The following is a 17,753-nucleotide window of genomic DNA, read 5'->3' on the forward strand; positions in this document are numbered from 1 at the left end:
TTCATTCTTTATTGTTCATTCTTCAATGATCATTGAACCTTGTTCATTCTTCGTCGTTCATTCTTCAATGATCATTGATCCTTGTTCATTCATCATCGTTCATTCTTCAATGATCATTGATCCTTGTTCATTCTTCATCGTTTGTTCTACAATGCTCGTTGATCCATGTTCATTCTTCATCGTTCATTCATTATTGATCTTTGATTCTTATTCATTTTTCAACGTTCATTCTATAATGCTCATTGATCCTTGTTCATTCTTCATCGTTCATTGTTCATTGATCATCGATCCTTGTTCATTCTTCATCGTTCATTCTTCAATGATCATTGATCCTTGTTCATTCTTCATCGTTCATTCTACAATGCTCATTGATCCTTGTTCATTCTTCATCGTTCATTGTTCATTGATAATTGATCCTTGTTCACTCTTTATCGTTCATTCTTCAATGATCATTGAACCTTGTTCATTCTTCGTTGTTCATTTTTCAATGATCAATGATCCTTGTTCATTCTTCATCGTTCATTCTTCAATAATCATTGATCCTTGTTCATTCTACATCGTTCATTCTACAATGCTCAATGATCCTTGTTCATTCTTCATCGTTCATTCATTATTGATCATTGATCCTTGTTCATTCTTCATCGTTCATTCTACAATGCTCATTGATCCTTGTTCATTCTTCATTGTTCATTGTTCATTGATAATTGATCTTGTTCATTCTTTATTGTTCATTCTTCAATGATCATTGAACCTTGTTCATTCTTCGTCGTTCATTCTTCAATGATCATTGATCCTTGTTCATTCTTCATCGTTCATTCTTCAATGATCATTGATCCTTGTTCATTCTTCATCATTCATTCATTATTGATTATTGCTCCTTGTTCATTCTTCATCGTTCATTCTACAATGCTCATTGATCCTTGTTCATTCATTATTGATCATTGATCCTTGTTCATTCTTCATCGTTCATTCTACAATGATTATTGCTCCTTGTTCATTCTTCATCGTTCATTCTACAATGCTCATTGATCCATGTTCATTCTTCATCGTTCATTCATTATTGATCATTGATTCTTATTCATTTTTCATCGTTCATTCTGCAATGCTCATTGATCCTTGTTCATTCTTCATCGTTCATTCTTCAATGATCATTGATCCTTGTTCATTCTTCATCGTTCGTTCTACAATGCTCGTTGATCCATGTTCATTCTTCATCGTTCATTCATTATTGATCTTTGATTCTTATTCATTTTTCATCGTTCATTCTATAATGCTCATTAATCCTTGTTCATTCTTCATCGTTCATTGTTCATTGATCATTGATCCTTGTTCATTCTTCATCGTTCATTCTTCAATAATCATTGATCCTTGTTCATTCTACATCGTTCATTCTACAATGCTCAATGATCCTTGTTCATTCTTCATCGTTCATTCATTATTGATCATTGATCCTTGTTCATTCTTCATCGTTCATTGTTCATTGATAATTGATCCTTGTTCATTCTTAATCGTTCATTCTTCAATGATCATTGAACCTTGTTCATTCTTCATTGTTCATTGTTCATTGATAATTGATCCTTGTTCATTCTTTATTGTTCATTCTTCAATGATCATTGAACCTTGTTCATTCTTCGTCGTTCATTCTTCAATGATCATTGATCCTTGTTCATTCTTCATCGTTCATTCTTCAATGATCATTGATCCTTGTTCATTCTTCATCATTCATTCATTATTGATCATTGCTCCTTGTTCATTCTTCATCGTTCATTCTACAATGCTCATTGATCCTTGTTCATTTATTATTGATCATTGATCCTTGTTCATTCTTCATCGTTCATTCTACAATGATCATTGCTCCTTGTTCATTCTTCATCGTTCATTCTACAATGCTCATTGATCCATGTTCATTCTTCATCGTTCATTCATTATTGATCATTGATTCTTATTCATTTTTCATCGTTCATTCTACAATGCTCATTGATCCTTGTTCATTCTTCATCGTTCATTCTTCAATGATCATTGATCCTTGTTCATTCTTCATCGTTCGTTCTACAATGCTCAATGATCCTTGTTGATTCTTCATCGTTCATTCATTATTGATCATTGATCCTTGTTCATTCTTCATCGTTCATTCTACAATGCTCATTGATCCTTGTTCATTCTTCATTGTTCATTGTTCATTGATAATTGATCCTTGTTCATTCTTTATTGTTCATTCTTCAATGATCATTGAACCTTGTTCATTCTTCGTCGTTCATTCTTTAATGATCATTGATCCTTGTTCGTTCTTCATCGTTCATTCTTCAATGATCATTGATCCTTGTTCATTCTTCATCGTTCGTTCTACAATGCTCATTGATCCATGTTCATTCTTCATCGTTCATTCATTATTGATCTTTGATTCTTATTCATTTTTCATCGTTCATTCTATAATGCTCATTGATCCTTGTTCATTCTTCATCGTTCATTGTTCATTGATCATTGATCCTTGTTCATTCTTCATCGTTCATTCTTCAATAATCATTGATCCTTGTTCATTCTACATCGTTCATTCTACAATGCTCAATGATTCTTGTTCATTCTTCATCATTCATTCATTATTGATCATTGATCCTTGTTCATTCTTCATCGTTCATTCTACAATGATCATTGCTCCTTGTTCATTCTTCATCGTTCATTCTACAATGCTCATTGATCCATGTTCATTCTTCATCGTTCATTCATTATTGATCTTTGATTCTTATTCATTTTTCATCATTCATTCTATAATGCTCATTGATCCTTGTTCATTCTTCATCGTTCATTGTTCATTGATCATTGATCCTTGTTCATTCTTCATCGTTCATTCTTCAATGATCATTGATCCTTGTTCATTCTTCATTGTTCATTGTTCATTGATCAATCATCCTTGTTCATTCTTCATGGTTCATTCTTCAATAATCATTGATCCTTGTTCATTCTTCATCGTTCGTTCTACAATGCTCAATGATCCTTGTTCATTCTTCATCGTTCATTCATTATCTATCATTGATCCTTGTTCATTCTTCATCGTTCATTCTACAATGCTCATTGATGCTTGTTCATTCTTCATTGTTCATTGTTCATTGATGATTGATCCTTGTTCATTCTTTATTGTTCATTCTTCAATGATCATTGAACCTTGTTCATTCTTCGTCGTTCATTCTTCAATGATCATTGATCCTTGTTCATTCTTCATCGTTCATTCTTCAATGATCATTGATCCTTGTTCATTCTTCATCGTTCGTTCTACAATGCTCAATGATCCTTGTTGATTCTTCATCGTTCTTTCATTATTGATCATTGATCCTTGTTCATTCTTCATCGTTCATTCTACAATGCTCATTGATCCTTGTTCATTCTTCATTGTTCATTGTTCATTGATAATTGATCCTTGTTCATTCTTTATTGTTCATTCTTCAATGATCATTGAACCTTGTTCATTCTTCGTCGTTCATTCTTCAATGATCATTGATCCTTGTTCATTCTTCATCGTTCATTCTTCAATGATCATTGATCCTTGTTCATTCTTCATCATTCATTCATTATTGATCATTACTCCTTGTTCATTCTTCATCGTTCATTCTACAATGCTCATTGATCCTTGTTCATTTATTATTGATCATTGATCCTTGTTCATTCTTCATCGTTCATTCTACAATGATCATTGCTCCTTGTTCATTCTTCATCGTTCATTCTACAATGCTCATTGATCCATGTTCATTCTTCATCGTTCATTCATTATTGATCATTGATTCTTATTCATTTTTCATCGTTCATTCTACAATGCTCATTGATCCTTGTTCATTCTTCATCGTTCATTCTTCAATGATCATTGATCCTTGTTCATTCTTCATCGTTCGTTCTACAATGCTCAATGATCCTTGTTGATTCTTCATCGTTCATTCATTATTGATCATTGATCCTTGTTCATTCTTCATCGTTCATTCTACAATGCTCATTGATCCTTGTTCATTCTTCATTGTTCATTGTTCATTGATAATTGATCCTTGTTCATTCTTTATTGTTCATTCTTCAATGATCATTGAACCTTGTTCATTCTTCGTCGTTCATTCTTTAATGATCATTGATCCTTGTTCATTCTTCATTGTTCATTCTTCAATGATCATTGATCCTTGTTCATTCTTCATCATTCATTCATTATTGATCATTGCTCCTTGTTCATTCTTCATCGTTCATTCTACAATGCTCATTGATCCTTGTTCATTCATTATTGATCATTGATCCTTGTTCATTCTTCATCGTTCATTCTACAATGATTATTGCTCCTTGTTCATTCTTCATCGTTCATTCTACAATGCTCATTGATCCATGTTCATTCTTCATCGTTCATTCATTATTGATCATTAATTCTTAATCATTTTTCATCGTTCATTCTATTCAATAATCATTGATCCTTGTTCATTCTACATCGTTCATTCTACAATGCTCAATGATCCTTGTTCATTCTTCATCATTCATTCATTATTGATCATTGATCCTTGTTCATTCTTCATCGTTCATTCTACAATGCTCATTGATCCTTGTTCATTCTTCATTGTTCATTGTTCATTAATAAATTATCCTTGTTCATTCTTTATTGTTCATTCTTCAATGAACATTGAACCTTGTTTATTCTTCGTCGTTCATTCTTCAATGATCATCCTTGTTCATTCTTCATCTTTCATTCTTCAATGATCATTGATCCTTGTTCATTCTTCATCATTTATTCATTATTGATCATTGCTCCTTGTTCATTCTACAATGCTCATTGATCCTTGTTCATTCTTCATTGTTCATTCATTATTGATCATTGATCCTTGTTCATTCTTCATCGTTCATTCTACAATGATCATTGCTCCTTGTTCATTCTACAATGCTCATTGATCCATGTTCATTCTTCATCGTTCATTCATTATTGATCATTGATTCTTATTCATTTTTCATCGTTCATTCTACAATGCTCATTGATCCTTGTTCATTCTTCATCGTTCATTCTTCAATGATCATTGATCCTTGTTCATTCTTCATCGTTCGTTCTACAATGCTCAATGATCCTTGTTGATTCTTCATCGTTCATTCATTATTGATCATTGATCCTTGTTCATTCTTCATCGTTCATTCTACAATGCTCATTGATCCTTGTTCATTCTTCATTGTTCATTGTTCATTGATAATTGATCCTTGTTCATTCTTTATTGTTCATTCTTCAATGATCATTGAACCTTGTTCATTCTTCGTCGTTCATTCTTTAATGATCATTGATCCTTGTTCGTTCTTCATCGTTCATTCTTCAATGATCATTGATCCTTGTTCATTCTTCATCGTTCGTTCTACAATGCTCATTGATCCATGTTCATTCTTCATCGTTCATTCATTATTGATCTTTGATTCTTATTCATTTTTCATCGTTCATTCTATAATGCTCATTGATCCTTGTTCATTCTTCATCGTTCATTGTTCATTGATCATTGATCCTTGTTCATTCTTCATCGTTCATTCTTCAATAATCATTGATCCTTGTTCATTCTACATCGTTCATTCTACAATGCTCAATGATTCTTGTTCATTCTTCATCATTCATTCATTATTGATCATTGATCCTTGTTCATTCTTCATCGTTCATTCTACAATGATCATTGCTCCTTGTTCATTCTTCATCGTTCATTCTACAATGCTCATTGATCCATGTTCATTCTTCATCGTTCATTCATTATTGATCTTTGATTCTTATTCATTTTTCATCATTCATTCTATAATGCTCATTGATCCTTGTTCATTCTTCATCGTTCATTGTTCATTGATCATTGATCCTTGTTCATTCTTCATCGTTCATTCTTCAATGATCATTGATCCTTGTTCATTCTTCATTGTTCATTGTTCATTGATCAATCATCCTTGTTCATTCTTCATCGTTCATTCTTCAATAATCATTGATCCTTGTTCATTCTTCATCGTTCGTTCTACAATGCTCAATGATCCTTGTTCATTCTTCATCGTTCATTCATTATCTATCATTGATCCTTGTTCATTCTTCATCGTTCATTCTACAATGCTCATTGATGCTTGTTCATTCTTCATTGTTCATTGTTCATTGATGATTGATCCTTGTTCATTCTTTATTGTTCATTCTTCAATGATCATTGAACCTTGTTCATTCTTCGTCGTTCATTCTTCAATGATCATTGATCCTTGTTCATTCTTCATCGTTCATTCTTCAATGATCATTGATCCTTGTTCATTCTTCATCGTTCGTTCTACAATGCTCAATGATCCTTGTTGATTCTTCATCGTTCTTTCATTATTGATCATTGATCCTTGTTCATTCTTCATCGTTCATTCTACAATGCTCATTGATCCTTGTTCATTCTTCATTGTTCATTGTTCATTGATAATTGATCCTTGTTCATTCTTTATTGTTCATTCTTCAATGATCATTGAACCTTGTTCATTCTTCGTCGTTCATTCTTCAATGATCATTGATCCTTGTTCATTCTTCATCGTTCATTCTTCAATGATCATTGATCCTTGTTCATTCTTCATCATTCATTCATTATTGATCATTACTCCTTGTTCATTCTTCATCGTTCATTCTACAATGCTCATTGATCCTTGTTCATTTATTATTGATCATTGATCCTTGTTCATTCTTCATCGTTCATTCTACAATGATCATTGCTCCTTGTTCATTCTTCATCTTTCATTCTACAATGCTCATTGATCCATGTTCATTCTTCATCGTTCATTCATTATTGATCATTGATTCTTATTCATTTTTCATCGTTCATTCTACAATGCTCATTGATCCTTGTTCATTCTTCATCGTTCATTCTTCAATGATCATTGATCCTTGTTCATTCTTCATCGTTCGTTCTACAATGCTCAATGATCCTTGTTGATTCTTCATCGTTCATTCATTATTGATCATTGATCCTTGTTCATTCTTCATCGTTCATTCTACAATGCTCATTGATCCTTGTTCATTCTTCATTGTTCATTGTTCATTGATAATTGATCCTTGTTCATTCTTTATTGTTCATTCTTCAATGATCATTGAACCTTGTTCATTCTTCGTCGTTCATTCTTTAATGATCATTGATCCTTGTTCATTCTTCATTGTTCATTCTTCAATGATCATTGATCCTTGTTCATTCTTCATCATTCATTCATTATTGATCATTGCTCCTTGTTCATTCTTCATCGTTCATTCTACAATGCTCATTGATCCTTGTTCATTCATTATTGATCATTGATCCTTGTTCATTCTTCATCGTTCATTCTACAATGATTATTGCTCCTTGTTCATTCTTCATCGTTCATTCTACAATGCTCATTGATCCATGTTCATTCTTCATCGTTCATTCATTATTGATCATTAATTCTTAATCATTTTTCATCGTTCATTCTATTCAATAATCATTGATCCTTGTTCATTCTACATCGTTCATTCTACAATGCTCAATGATCCTTGTTCATTCTTCATCATTCATTCATTATTGATCATTGATCCTTGTTCATTCTTCATCGTTCATTCTACAATGCTCATTGATCCTTGTTCATTCTTCATTGTTCATTGTTCATTAATAAATTATCCTTGTTCATTCTTTATTGTTCATTCTTCAATGAACATTGAACCTTGTTTATTCTTCGTCGTTCATTCTTCAATGATCATCCTTGTTCATTCTTCATCTTTCATTCTTCAATGATCATTGATCCTTGTTCATTCTTCATCATTTATTCATTATTGATCATTGCTCCTTGTTCATTCTACAATGCTCATTGATCCTTGTTCATTCTTCATTGTTCATTCATTATTGATCATTGATCCTTGTTCATTCTTCATCGTTCATTCTACAATGATCATTGCTCCTTGTTCATTCTACAATGCTCATTGATCCATGTTCATTCTTCATCGTTCATTCATTATTGATCATTGATCCTTGTTCATTCTTCATCGTTCATTCTACAATGCTCATTCATCCTTGTTCATTCTTCATCGTTCATTTATTATTGATCATTGATCCTTGTTCATTCTTCATCGTTCATTCTACAATGATCATTGCTCCTTGTTCATTCTTCATCGTTCATTCTACAATGCTCATTGATCCTTGTTCATTCTTCATCGTTCATTCTTCAATGATCATTGATCCTTGTTCATTCTTCATCGTTCGTTCTACAATGCTCATTGATCCTTGTTCATTTTTCATCGTTCATTGTTCATTGATAATTGATCCTTGTTCACTCTTTATCGTTCATTCTTCAATGATCATTGAACCTTGTTCATTCTTCGTCGTTCATTCTTCAATGATCATTGATCCTTGTTCATTCTTCATCCTTCATTCTTCAATAATCATTGATCCTTGTTCATTGTGCATCGTTCATTCTACAATGCTCAATGATCCTTGTTCCTTCTTCATCGTTCATTTATTATTGATCATTGATCCTTGTTCATTCTTCATCGTTCATTCTACAATGCTCATTGATCCTTGTTCATTCTTCATCGTTCATTGTTCATTGATGATTGATCCTTGTTCATTCTTAATCGTTCATTATTCAATGATCATTGAACCTTGTTCATTCTTCGTCGTTCATTCTTCAATGATCATTGATCCTTGGTCATTCTTCATCGTTCATTCTTCAATGATCATTGATCCTTGTTCATTCTTCATCATTCATTCATTATTGATCATTGCTCCATGTTCATTCTTCATCATTCATTCTTCAATGCTCATTGATCCTTGTTCATTCATTATTGGTCATTGATCCTTGTTCATTCTTCATCGTTCATTCTTCAATGATCATTGATCCTTGTTCATTCTTCATCGTTCATTCTACAATGCTCATTGATCCTTGTTCATTTTTCATCGTTCATTGTTCATTGATAATTGATCCTTGTTCACTCTTTATCGTTCATTCTTCAATGATCATTGAACCTTGTTCATTCTTCGTTGTTCATTTTTCAATGATCATTGATCCTTGTTCATTCTTCATCGTTCATTCTTCAATAATCATTGATCCTTGTTCATTCTACATCGTTCATTCTACAATGCTCAATGATCCTTGTTCATTCTTCATCGTTCATTCATTATTGATCATTGATCCTTGTTCATTCTTCATCGTTCATTCTACAATGCTCATTGATCCTTGTTCATTCTTCATTGTTCATTGTTCATTGATAATTGATCCTTGTTCATTCTTTATTGTTCATTCTTCAATGATCATTGAACCTTGTTCATTCTTCGTCGTTCATTCTTCAATTATCATTGATCCTTGTTCATTCTTCATCGTTCATTCTTCAATGATCATTGATCCTTGTTCATTCTTCATCATTCATTCATTATTAATCATTGCTCCTTGTTCATTCTTCATCGTTCATTCTACAATGCTCATTGATCCTTGTTCATTCATTATTGATCATTGATCCTTGTTCATTCTTCATCGTTCATTCTACAATGATCATTGCTCCTTGTTCATTCTTCATCGTTCATTCTACACTGCTCATTGATCCATGTTCATTCTTCATCGTTCATTCATTATTGATCATTGATTCTTATTCATTTTTCATCGTTCAGTCTACAATACTCATTGATCCTTGTTCATTCTTCATCGTTCATTCTTCAATGATCATTGATCCTTGTTCATTCTTCATCGTTCGTTCTACAATGCTCAATGATCCTTGTTCATTCTTCATCGTTCATTCATTATCTATCATTGATCCTTGTTCATTCTTCATCGTTCATTCTACAATGCTCATTGATCCTTGTTCATTCTTCATTGTTCATTGTTCATTGATAATTGATCCTTGTTCATTCTTTATTGTTCATTCTTCAATGATCATTGAACCTTGTTCATTCTTCGTCGTTCATTCTTCAATGATCATTGATCCTTGTTCATTCTTCATCGTTCATTCTTCAATGATCATTGATCCTTGTTCATTCTTCATCATTCATTCATTATTGATTATTGCTCCTTGTTCATTCTTCATCGTTCATTCTACAATGCTCATTGATCCTTGTTCATTCATTATTGATCATTGATCCTTGTTCATTCTTCATCGTTCATTTTATAATGCTCATTGATCCATGTTCATTCTTCACCGTTCATTCATTATTGATCATTGATTCTTATTCATTTTTCATCGTTCATTCTGCAATGCTCATTGATCCTTGTTCATTCTTCATCGTTCATTCTTCAATGATCATTGATCCTTGTTCATTCTTCATCGTTCGTTCTACAATGCTCGTTGATCCATGTTCATTCTTCATCGTTCATTCATTATTGATCTTTGATTCTTATTCATTTTTCATCGTTCATTCTATAATGCTCATTGATCCTTGTTCATTCTTCATCGTTCATTGTTCATTGATCATTGATCCTTGTTCATTCTTCATCGTTCATTCTTCAATAATCATTGATCCTTGTTCATTCTACATCGTTCATTCTACAATGCTCAATGATCCTTGTTCATTCTTCATCATTCATTCATTATTGATCATTGATCCTTGTTCATTCTTCATCGTTCATTCTACAATGATCATTGCTCCTTGTTCATTCTTCATCGTTCATTCTACAATGCTCAATGATCCTTGTTCATTCTTCATCGTTCATTCATTATCTATCATTGATCCTTGTTCATTCTTCATCGTTCATTCTACAATGCTCATTGATGCTTGTTCATTCTTCATTGTTCATTGTTCATTGATGATTGATCTTTGTTCATTCTTTATTGTTCATTCTTCAATGATCATTGAACCTTGTTCATTCTTCGTCGTTCATTCTTCAATGATCATTGATCCTTGTTCATTCTTCATCGTTCATTCTTCAATGATCATTGATCCTTGTTCATTCTTCATCGTTCGTTCTACAATGCTCAATGATCCTTGTTGATTCTTCATCGTTCATTCATTATTGATCATTGATCCTTGTTCATTCTTCATCGTTCATTCTACAATGCTCATTGATCCTTGTTCATTCTTCATTGTTCATTGTTCATTGATAATTGATCCTTGTTCATTCTTTATTGTTCATTCTTCAATGATCATTGAACCTTGTTCATTCTTCGTCGTTCATTCTTCAATGATCACTGATCCTTGTTCATTCTTCATCGTTCATTCTTCAATGATCATTGATCCTTGTTCATTCTTCATCATTCATTCATTATTGATCATTGCTCCTTGTTCATTCTTCATCGTTCATTCTACAATGCTCATTGATCCTTGTTCATTTATTATTGATCATTGATCCTTGTTCATTCTTCATCGTTCATTCTACAATGATCATTGCTCCTTGTTCATTCTTCATCGTTCATTCTACAATGCTCATTGATCCATGTTCATTCTTCATCGTTCATTCATTATTGATCATTGATTCTTATTCATTTTTCATCGTTCATTCTACAATGCTCATTGATCCTTGTTCATTCTTCATCGTTCATTCTTCAATGATCATTGATCCTTGTTCATTCTTCATCGTTCGTTCTACAATGCTCAATGATCCTTGTTGATTCTTCATCGTTCATTCATTATTGATCATTGATCCTTGTTCATTCTTCATCGTTCATTCTACAATGCTCATTGATCCTTGTTCATTCTTCATTGTTCATTGTTCATTGATAATTGATCCTTGTTCATTCTTTATTGTTCATTCTTCAATGATCATTGAACCTTGTTCATTCTTCGTCGTTCATTCTTCAATGATCATTGATCCTTGTTCATTCTTCATCGTTCATTCTTCAATGATCATTGATCCTTGTTCATTCTTCATCATTCATTCATTATTGATTATTGCTCCTTGTTCATTCTTCATCGTTCATTCTACAATACTCATTGATCCTTGTTCATTCATTATTGATCATTGATCCTTGTTCATTCTTCATCGTTCATTTTATAATGCTCATTGATCCATGTTCATTCTTCACCGTTCATTCATTATTGATCATTGATTCTTATTCATTTTTCATCGTTCATTCTGCAATGCTCATTGATCCTTGTTCATTCTTCATCGTTCATTCTTCAATGATCATTGATCCTTGTTCATTCTTCATCGTTCGTTCTACAATGCTCGTTGATCCATGTTCATTCTTCATCGTTCATTCATTATTGATCTTTGATTCTTATTCATTTTTCATCGTTCATTCTATAATGCTCATTGATCCTTGTTCATTCTTCATCGTTCATTGTTCATTGATCATTGATCCTTGTTCATTCTTCATCGTTCATTCTTCAATAATCATTGATCCTTGTTCATTCTACATCGTTCATTCTACAATGCTCAATGATCCTTGTTCATTCTTCATCATTCATTCATTATTGATCATTGATCCTTGTTCATTCTTCATCGTTCATTCTACAATGATCATTGCTCCTTGTTCATTCTTCATCGTTCATTCTACAATGCTCAATGATCCTTGTTCATTCTTCATCGCTCATTCATTATCTATCATTGATCCTTGTTCATTCTTCATCGTTCATTCTACAATGCTCATTGATGCTTGTTCATTCTTCATTGTTCATTGTTCATTGATGATTGATCTTTGTTCATTCTTTATTGTTCATTCTTCAATGATCATTGAACCTTGTTCATTCTTCGTCGTTCATTCTTCAATGATCATTGATCCTTGTTCATTCTTCATCGTTCATTCTTCAATGATCATTGATCCTTGTTCATTCTTCATCGTTCGTTCTACAATGCTCAATGATCCTTGTTGATTCTTCATCGTTCATTCATTATTGATCATTGATCCTTGTTCATTCTTCATCGTTCATTCTACAATGCTCATTGATCCTTGTTCATTCTTCATTGTTCATTGTTCATTGATAATTGATCCTTGTTCATTCTTTATTGTTCATTCTTCAATGATCATTGAACCTTGTTCATTCTTCGTCGTTCATTCTTCAATGATCACTGATCCTTGTTCATTCTTCATCGTTCATTCTTCAATGATCATTGATCCTTGTTCATTCTTCATCATTCATTCATTATTGATCATTGCTCCTTGTTCATTCTTCATCGTTCATTCTACAATGCTCATTGATCCTTGTTCATTTATTATTGATCATTGATCCTTGTTCATTCTTCATCGTTCATTCTACAATGATCATTGCTCCTTGTTCATTCTTCATCGTTCATTCTACAATGCTCATTGATCCATGTTCATTCTTCATCGTTCATTCATTATTGATCATTGATTCTTATTCATTTTTCATCGTTCATTCTACAATGCTCATTGATCCTTGTTCATTCTTCATCGTTCATTCTTCAATGATCATTGATCCTTGTTCATTCTTCATCGTTCGTTCTACAATGCTCAATGATCCTTGTTGATTCTTCATCGTTCATTCATTATTGATCATTGATCCTTGTTCATTCTTCATCGTTCATTCTACAATGCTCATTGATCCTTGTTCATTCTTCATTGTTCATTGTTCATTGATAATTGATCCTTGTTCATTCTTTATTGTTCATTCTTCAATGATCATTGAACCTTGTTCATTCTTCGTCGTTCATTCTTTAATGATCATTGATCCTTGTTCATTCTTCATCGTTCATTCTTCAATGATCATTGATCCTTGTTCATTCTTCATCATTCATTCATTATTGATCATTGCTCCTTGTTCATTCTTCATCGTTCATTCTACAATGCTCATTGATCCTTGTTCATTCATTATTGATCATTGATCCTTGTTCATTCTTCATCGTTCATTCTACAATGATTATTTCTCCTTGTTCATTCTACATCGTTCATTCTACAATGCTCAATGATCCTTGTTCATTCTTCATCATTCATTCATTATTGATCATTGATCCTTGTTCATTCTTCATCGTTCATTCTACAATGCTCATTGATCCTTGTTCATTCTTCATTGTTCATTGTTCATTAATAATTGATCCTTGTTCATTCTTTATTGTTCATTCTTCAATGAACATTGAACCTTGTTTATTCTTCGTCGTTCATTCTTCAATGATCATCCTTGTTCATTCTTCATCTTTCATTCTTCAATGATCTTTGATCCTTGTTCATTCTTCATCATTTATTCATTATTGATCATTGCTCCTTGTTCATTCTACAATGCTCATTGATCCTTGTTCATTCTTCATTGTTCATTCATTATTGATCATTGATCCTTGTTCATTCTTCATCGTTCATTCTACAATGATCATTGCTCCTTTTTCATTCTTCATCGTTCATTCTACAATGCTCATTGATCCATGTTCATTCTTCATCGTTCATTCATTATTGATCATTGATCCTTGTTCATTCTTCATCGTTCATTCTACAATGCTCATTCATCCTTGTTCATTCTTCATCGTTCATTCATTATTGATCATTGATCCTTGTTCATTCTTCATCGTTCATTCTACAATGATCATTGCTCCTTGTTCATTCTTCATCGTTCATTCTACAATGCTCATTGATCCTTGTTCATTCTTCATCGTTCATTCTTCAATGATCATTGATCCTTGTTCATTCTTCATCGTTCGTTCTACAATGCTCATTGATCCTTGTTCATTTTTCATCGTTCATTGTTCATTGATAATTGATCCTTGTTCACTCTTTATCGTTCATTCTTCAATGATCATTGAACCTTGTTCATTCTTCGTCGTTCATTCTTCAATGATCATTGAACCTTGTTCATTCTTCGTCGTTCATTCTTCAATGATCATTGATCCTTGTTCATTCTTCATCGTTCATTCTTCAATGATCATTGATCCTTGTTCATTCTTCATCATTCATTCATTATTGATCATTGCTCCTTGTTCATTCTTCATCGTTCATTCTACAATGCTCATTGATCCTTGTTCATTTATTATTGATCATTGATCCTTGTTCATTCTTCATCGTTCATTCTACAATGATCATTGCTCCTTGTTCATTCTTCATCGTTCATTCTACAATGCTCATTGATCCATGTTCATTCTTCATCGTTCACTCATTATTGATCATTGATTCTTATTCATTTTTCATCGTTCATTCTACAATGCTCATTGATCCTTGTTCATTCTTCATCGTTCATTCTTCAATGATCATTGATCCTTGTTCATTCTTCATCGTTCGTTCTACAATGCTCAATGATCCTTGTTGATTCTTCATCGTTCATTCATTATTGATCATTGATCCTTGTTCATTCTTCATCGTTCATTCTACAATGCTCATTGATCCTTGTTCATTCTTCATTGTTCATTGTTCATTGATAATTGATCCTTGTTCATTCTTTATTGTTCATTCTTCAATGATCATTGAACCTTGTTCATTCTTCGTCGTTCATTCTTTAATGATCATTGATCCTTGTTCATTCTTCATCGTTCATTCTTCAATGATCATTGATCCTTGTTCATTCTTCATCATTCATTCATTATTGATCATTGCTCCTTGTTCATTCTTCATCGTTCATTCTACAATGCTCATTGATCCTTGTTCATTCATTATTGATCATTGATCCTTGTTCATTCTTCATCGTTCATTCTAGAATGATTATTTCTCCTTGTTCATTCTACATCGTTCATTCTACAATGCTCAATGATCCTTGTTCATTCTTCATCATTCATTCATTATTGATCATTGATCCTTGTTCATTCTTCATCGTTCATTCTACAATGCTCATTGATCCTTGTTCATTCTTCATTGTTCATTGTTCATTAATAATTGATCCTTGTTCATTCTTTATTGTTCATTCTTCAATGAACATTGAACCTTGTTTATTCTTCGTCGTTCATTCTTCAATGATCATCCTTGTTCATTCTTCATCTTTCATTCTTCAATGATCTTTGATCCTTGTTCATTCTTCATCATTTATTCATTATTGATCATTGCTCCTTGTTCATTCTACAATGCTCATTGATCCTTGTTCATTCTTCATTGTTCATTCATTATTGATCATTGATCCTTGTTCATTCTTCATCGTTCATTCTACAATGATCATTGCTCCTTTTTCATTCTTCATCGTTCATTCTACAATGCTCATTGATCCATGTTCATTCTTCATCGTTCATTCATTATTGATCATTGATCCTTGTTCATTCTTCATCGTTCATTCTACAATGCTCATTCATCCTTGTTCATTCTTCATCGTTCATTCATTATTGATCATTGATCCTTGTTCATTCTTCATCGTTCATTCTACAATGATCATTGCTCCTTGTTCATTCTTCATCGTTCATTCTACAATGCTCATTGATCCTTGTTCATTCTTCATCGTTCATTCTTCAATGATCATTGATCCTTGTTCATTCTTCATCGTTCGTTCTACAATGCTCATTGATCCTTGTTCATTTTTCATCGTTCATTGTTCATTGATAATTGATCCTTGTTCACTCTTTATCGTTCATTCTTCAATGATCATTGAACCTTGTTCATTCTTCGTCGTTCATTCTTCAATGATCATTGATCCTTGTTCATTCTTCATCGTTCATTCTTCAATAATCATTGATCCTTGTTCATTCTGCATCGTTCATTCTACAATGCTCAATGATCCTTGTTCCTTCTTCATCATTTATTTATTATTGATCATTGATCCTTGTTCATTCTTCATCGTTCATTCTACAATGCTCATTGATCCTTGTTCATTCTTCATCGTTCATTGTTCATTGATAATTGATCCTTGTTCATTCTTAATCGTTCATTATTCAATGATCATTGAACCTTGTTCATTCTTCGTCGTTCATTCTTCAATGATCATTGATCCTTGTTCATTCTTCATCGTTCATTCTTCAATGATCATTGATCCTTGTTCATTCTTCATCATTCATTCATTATTGATCATTGCTCCATGTTCATTCTTCATCATTCATTCTTCAATGCTCATTGATCCTTGTTCATTCTGCATCGTTCATTCTACAATGCTCAATGATCCTTGTTCCTTCTTCATCATTTATTTATTATTGATCATTGATCCTTGTTCATTCTTCATCGTTCATTCTACAATGCTCATTGATCCTTGTTCATTCTTCATCGTTCATTGTTCATTGATAATTGATCCTTGTTCATTCTTAATCGTTCATTATTCAATGATCATTGAACCTTGTTCATTCTTCGTCGTTCATTCTTCAATGATCATTGATCCTTGTTCATTCTTCATCGTTCATTCTTCAATGATCATTGATCCTTGTTCATTCTTCATCATTCATTCATTATTGATCATTGCTCCATGTTCATTCTTCATCATTCATTCTTCAATGCTCATTGATCCGTTCATTCTTCATTGTTCATTCATTATTGATCATTGATCCTTGTTCATTCTTCAATGATCATTGATCTTTGTTCATTCTTCATCGTTCATTCTACAATGCTCATTGATCCTTGTTCATTTTTCATCGTTCATTGTTCATTGATAATTGATCCTTGTTCACTCTTTATCGTTCATTCTTCAATGATCATTGAACCTTGTTCATTCTTCGTTGTTCATTTTTCAATGATCATTGATCCTTGTTCATTCTTCATCGTTCATTCTTCAATAATCATTGATCCTTGTTCATTCTACATCGTTCATTCTACAATGCTCAATGATCCTTGTTCATTCTTCATCGTTCATTCATTATTGATCATTGATCCTTGTTCATTCTTCATCGTTCATTCTACAATGCTCATTGATCCTTGTTGATTCTTCATTGTTCATTGTTCATTGATAATTGATCCTTGTTCATTCTTTATTGTTCATTCTTCAATGATCATTGAACCTTGTTCATTCTTCGTCGTTCATTCTTCAATGATCATTGATCCTTGTTCATTCTTCATCGTT

The sequence above is a fragment of the Amaranthus tricolor genome, chromosome 16, assembly GCF_026212465.1.
Source record: "Amaranthus tricolor cultivar Red isolate AtriRed21 chromosome 16, ASM2621246v1, whole genome shotgun sequence".
Classification (NCBI taxonomy): domain Eukaryota; kingdom Viridiplantae; phylum Streptophyta; class Magnoliopsida; order Caryophyllales; family Amaranthaceae; genus Amaranthus; species Amaranthus tricolor.